General features: G+C 48.7%; 1 pseudogene; it reads left to right on the top strand.

Moving 5' to 3' along the window:
* The first annotated feature begins 1179 nt into the window (after positions 1–1179).
* The window catches only part of LOC103295123 (ATP-dependent RNA helicase DDX54-like), a 92975-nt pseudogene continuing 88154 nt past the window's right edge, over positions 1180–6000 (top strand).

Here is a 6000-nt window from a genome sequence, read left to right as displayed (position 1 = left end):
TTAAATAGAGATATTAACTTTACTGCAAAGGATTAAGTTCTCAATAGACTCACCTCCTGGATTGAGTGCTTTCATTGTTGTTCTCACAGCACATCACACAGGTCTTTCATTTAATGCAGTGTGTCTTACATATCTGCTCATGTGTGTACCTCCAGTGCCCTGATGTGAAGTCCTGCCAATCACAGGTACTTAGTGTGTGCGGGTAGACTTAAAACAAACTGATAACGTGCGTGAGAGGTTGTGCTAAACTACAAGCTCTATGAGGAAAAAAAAAAGCTGTATTATTTTCCCCTTTTCACTGAAATTACAGTAGCATTGCATTCTAAATGCAGAAACTTTGTGATTTATATTGCAGATGGCTTATCCTCAAAGACATGAACTTTTTAATCTCTTGATGGAAATTACAACCCACATTTCAGAGCATTTCACATTCTGCTCTTCAGCGCGGGAGCAGGCTGTACATGGACAGTCAGTTTTAAGATACCCAATAGAATGAATTTGGGGTAATATATAAATCTGCATTTCAAAGAATAATTATTTCCTGAGAACTTTTACCACACAGGATTCAGAAGAGGGTGCAAACCTCTTCACACAGGGCTAAAGCCACCTTTATTGCCAGGGGTTTAAGTCCAACTTTTGAAAAACTGGGAATGATGAGCATGGAAGCCCTATTCCCAAGTACCAAGAATCACAAACCACTTCTTCCTGAGCTAGTTCTCTCCTAAGCATGTTTAGTAAATGTTCCCAAGGGTCAGAATGTGGAACACACAATGGTTGTTTTTGAAAGTTTGGAACCTGTGGGTGCCAGCAGCCATGTTTCAAGGTCTAGAATGTTACCCCCTGTCGATTTGGGGTGGTACCCACGGCCGATTCCAGGGCATAAAATTGCCCAGTTACAGTGTTCTTTCAACAAGCCCTCTGAGGTGCCATAGGAGCTCAGGGGTTCTGGGAGCAGGATGTGAAGACACTGCCAGGCATTATTTCAGCTCTCAGCCCGGTCAGGACCCAGGACCCGGGCGGTTAACGGGCTGCCGGCCCGGCTGGCATTTTGCTCTAGTTGGTATTTTGGCTTTCAGGGGGCTCTCTGAGAGACTTCTTCATTGGCCCTGGTTTTCTGGGGAGGTTCATGACACAAGTCACAAGTCTAAGCGGCCACCACCTGAGCACCGGTTCCTTCCCATGTCCTACTGGGGACTTGATGACAGGTATTTGGCAGGGTCTGGTCCCCGCGGAGCCCAGTGGACTCCATGTGGGTTTTTGGCTGTTGCTATTTCAGGGCTTTGCACAGAACTTTCCCTGCTGTTAACGATACAGAGCAAAGGGGAGCGAGGCAGAAGAAGAGAGGAAAACGCCCGTCCATGGAGCATTTTGGAAGGGGAATTCCATGGAGACCCAGTGCTAATGTTTATGGATCATTATGGACTCAGAAGTCTGCAGCCAGGAAAGGGCCTTAGTGTTCTCAGGCCTGCTCCACTTGAGGGATCAGAGATGCCTACTGGTATGTTCTAGATCACACAGCCAGTGAGCAGCAAGCAGTGCCACGCAGGGGGCCTTAGACTCTTGGCTCTAGTAAAGGGTCCTTTCCACTCTCTCTGCTCCATAAAAAGCATGAATGCTATTCTCCATCTGATCCAAGTTGAACAGTATTCTAGAAATGCATGTTCTCAAACTTTAAATAACAAAGTTGGAAACCTGGTACTGTGGATAGTTGTGTTTTTCTCATATTTAAATAAGACTGTTATTACAATGGGAAAGAAACGTTAAATACCATCCTCAAGGCGGCCTTTGTACAGTAACTCTATCCTTCCAGATTCTCATGGGTGCCCAGCCACAGTGCACCTGGGCGGAGGGGGGCATCTGCATGGAAATGTGTCCCTGTTGAATTTCTCCTAGTGACCATTTCTCTAACTGAGAGCTGCACAGCCCTCCTTAGAGTGGTGAGTGCTGTCCTGCTTCTCTTCCAGATGCACCACATCCCCCATGTGTTTAATACAGAGGCATAGTCCGCAAAGCACATGCCGTGCTCCAATGTCAGCAAAGGATGACCTCTGACCCTACTGACCAGTTTTATTTAAAATGTGTGCTTTCTTTTCTCAGAAACTTTTCAAATGAAGGTCAGTTTGGGCTTTGATAATAGGACTAAGGGCTGAAGGGTTTCCACAGAATTTCACTTTTTTCTATTCTTTTTTTATATATATACTAGAGGCCTGGTGCACAAAATTCGTGCACGGGGGAGTGTGTACCTCAGCCCAGCCTGCACCCTCTCCAATCTGGGACCCCTCGAGGGATGTCCGACTGCCCATTTAGGCCCGATCCTGGTAAGGAAAGTTCTGTGCAAAGCCCTGAAATAGCAACAGCCAAAAACCCACATGGAGTCCACGGGGCTCCACAGGGTAGGATAGGGCCTAAACAGGCAGCCGGACATCCCTCTCACAATCCAGGACTGCTGGCTCCCCACTGCTCGCCTGCCTGCCTTCCTGATTGCCCCTAACCACTTCTGCCTGCCAGCCTGATCACCCCCTAACCACTCCCCTGCCAGCCTGATTGATGCCTAACTGCTCCCCTGCCAGCCTGTTTGCCCCTAACTGCCCTCCCCTGCAGGCCTGGTACCCCCCAACTGCTCTCCCCTGCAGGCCTGGGTCCACCCCAATTGCCCTTCCCTACAGGCCCGGTCGCCCCCAACTTCTCTCTTCTGCCGGCCTGGTCACCCCTAACTGCCCTCCCCTGCAGGCTTGATTGCCCCCAACTGCCCTCCCTTGCAGACCTGGTCCCTCCCAACTGCCCTCCCCTGCTGGCCATCTTGTGGCGGCCATTTGTGTCCACATGGGGGCAGCCATCTTGTGTGTTGGAGTGATGGTCAATTTGCATATTACTCTTTTATTAGATAGGATTTTATTGATTTTTTTTACAGAGAGGAAGGGAGAGAGATAGAAAGTTAGAAACATCGATGAGAGAGAAACATTGATCAGCTGCCTCCTGCACACCCCCTACTTGGGATGTGCTCACAACCAAGGTACATGCCCTTGACCAGAATCAAACCTGGGACCTTTCAGTCCACAGGCCGACGCGCTATCCACTGAGCCAAACGGGTTAGGGCCACTTTTTTCTATTCTTAAAAATACTGAAAAAATTTAAAACAAGTAAGTTTGCCAGATTTCTCAAATTAAAAGAGGATGCCTAGTTAAATTTAATTTCAGATAATGATGGATAATCCTATATAATAAAAGGCTAATATGCAAATCAACCAATGGTGGAACGACTGGTCGCTATGAGGCATACTGCGGTGGCCTACCAGTTCAATCCGGCCCCCATCGACCTCCCCCCCTCAACCACTGGCAGTCCCTCCAAATCCCTCCCTCAGCCCGCCCCCAACCCCGGGCTCAAGCGTTGAGCATCTGCCTCTCCCACTCCAACCCACCCCCATCTTGGTCTCCGCAGGGTGAGGCCACTCCAGCCAGTGAGCTGCGCCCATATCTACAACGCCCTGGACCAGATGGCCAGCAAGATCAACCTGGCCAAGTTCACCCATGGCAAGTGCTACACCCTCATCGTGACTGGACATCCCACTGCTGGAAAACATGGTCAACTTCAGCTTCCCGGCCAAGGGCAAGTTCTTCCTGCACCGCGTGGATCGTGTGGCACAGCCTACTCCTTGGTGGCCCCATATGAGGCCCCTTACCTGCTGGACCTGCACCTGTTTCAGGACCGTGCCCTCACGCTCGCCCGCTCCCACGAGGAGCCCTCAGGTGTGGTTGGCATGGACAGCGTGCTGGGCCTGGTGCCACAGAGCGTGGTGGACGAGGAGGACTGCGGCCTGTGGAACACCCTGGAGGCGTCGCTGGAGCTGCGGGGCCTGGGCCATGTGGCCGACAACACCCAGCAGCAGTACATGCACTCTCAGCCAGCACCCTCGCCAGAGTCCATCAAGCAGGCCAAGGAGCTGGACCTCGCGGAACTGGGCCTGCACCTCTTCAGCTCGAGCTTCAAGGAGGAGGAGCTGCAGCGGCTGAGGCTGGTGGACAGCATCAAGCAGTCCCGCTCACAGGTGACCATCTTTGAGATCAACACTTCCAGCCGGGTCCTGAGCAGCCAGGTGATGTAGGCCAAGGAGCAGGACTGCAAGGCCATCGCCAGCTTCTGGCAGGAGCGGCAGGAGGGCCTGGCTGGCCCAGCCCCGAGCTGCCCAGGGTGACAGGTGGAGCACCATGGGAAAGAAGAGGAGGAGGAGAAGGAAGAAGAGGAGGAGGAGAATGATCAGGAGGAGGAGGAGGGTGGAGAAGACGGAGGAGGAGGGAGGAGAAGGGAGGAGGAGAGGAGGAGGAAGAGAAAGGAGGAGGAGGAGGAGAGAAGAGAAGGAGGAGGAGGGAAGAGAAAGAGGAGGAGGAAGGAGGAGGAGGAGGAGGAGGAAGGAGGAGGGAGGAGGAGGAGGAGGGAGGGAGGAGAAGGAAGAGGGAGAGAGACTGGAGGACGTCTTCACAGAGGCAGCAGCCAGGACCTGAGCGGGGAGCCAAGAGGCGGAAGGAGGAGGCCTGGCCGCTGGACCAGGATTTCCAAGTCCCTTTCGGCCCAAGGACTTTGACAGTGAACGGGGCCTGAGCGTTGGTGAGGACAGGGGCGCCTTTAAGCAGCAGGTGGCTGGCGCTGTCCTGGACCTGATGGGGGACGAGGCCCAGACCTGACCAGGGGCCAGCAGCAGCTCAAGTGGGACCAGAAGAAGAAGCGGTTTGTGGGACAGTCAGGACAGGAGGACAAGAAGATCAAGACAGAAAGTGGTCGCTACATCAGCAGCTCCTACAAGCCGGACCTCTACCAGAAGTGGAAGCAGGAATAGAAAATCGCCATATGCTCAACGCCTCAGCCCCAGAGGGCCACCAGCAGTTGTTTCGGCCCAATCAGGTCTGGGCATGTGCAGGAGGCAACCCATTGATGTGTCTTTCTCACATCCATGTTTCTCTCTCTGTCTCTCACCTTCCCTTCTACTCTAAAAATCAATGAAAAATGTCCTCAGGTGAGGATTAACAAAAAAAAAAATATGTATATGCATACATACACACATATACATAAATACATGAATATTGGGGGCTGGGGTATGGGGCCCCACAGGTGCACAAATTTCGTGCGTGGCGTCTCTAGTTTTAGTATAAGTGTGTCCCATGCAATATTTAGCATATACTTAGATTAAAAATTTATTTGTTACCAGAAATTAAAATGTCATTGAGTGTCCTGTATTTTATCTGGCAATCCTATGGAGAGAGGGAAAGGGGTCACTTTTGCAATATTATATATAGTAAATAACTAACATTTGTACTACACACTATATAATAAGTTAATATATACTATTATACAGGAAATTTTAATATATTTTATTGTTGATAGTATTACAGATATCTTCCATTTTCCCCTCCTTTCCCCACTTCCTCCCAGTCTCTACCCAACCCCCACCCCCCCTTCCAGGTCTTCACTATCCTATTGCCCATGTGCACAGGTTGTGCATATAAGTATATAAGTTCTTTAGTTTACCTCTTCTCATCCCACCAACCCCACATCAAGATATATCAGTCTGTTCCATGCCTCCCTGCTTCGGGTTTTATTTTGTTGGTCAATTCATTTTGTTCATTAGATTCCACAAATAAGTGAGATCATGTGATATTTGTCTTTCTCAGTTTGGCTTATTTCACTCAGCATATTTTCCAGGACCATCCATGCTGTCCCAAAGGGTAAGAGATCCCTCTTTTTTACAGCTGCATAGTGTTATATATAGTAAACATTTAGTAAGATATTTACTATTATATTTTATATTATAAACATTTAGTAAGATATTTACCATGCATTTTACATTTTACATGTTGTAAATATATAGGAAGATATTTAGTATATATAATATATTTTACATATTATAATATGTACAGTGAATAATATGGGTGTTTTTCTTTCTGAAATAATATAGACCATACATTATTATATATTATATTAAATTATTATGTTATAATGTTATATATA

Source organism: Eptesicus fuscus, chromosome 6 (genome assembly GCF_027574615.1).
Source record: "Eptesicus fuscus isolate TK198812 chromosome 6, DD_ASM_mEF_20220401, whole genome shotgun sequence".
Classification (NCBI taxonomy): Eukaryota; Metazoa; Chordata; class Mammalia; order Chiroptera; family Vespertilionidae; genus Eptesicus; species Eptesicus fuscus.
This window is presented reverse-complemented; position numbering and strand designations above follow the sequence as displayed.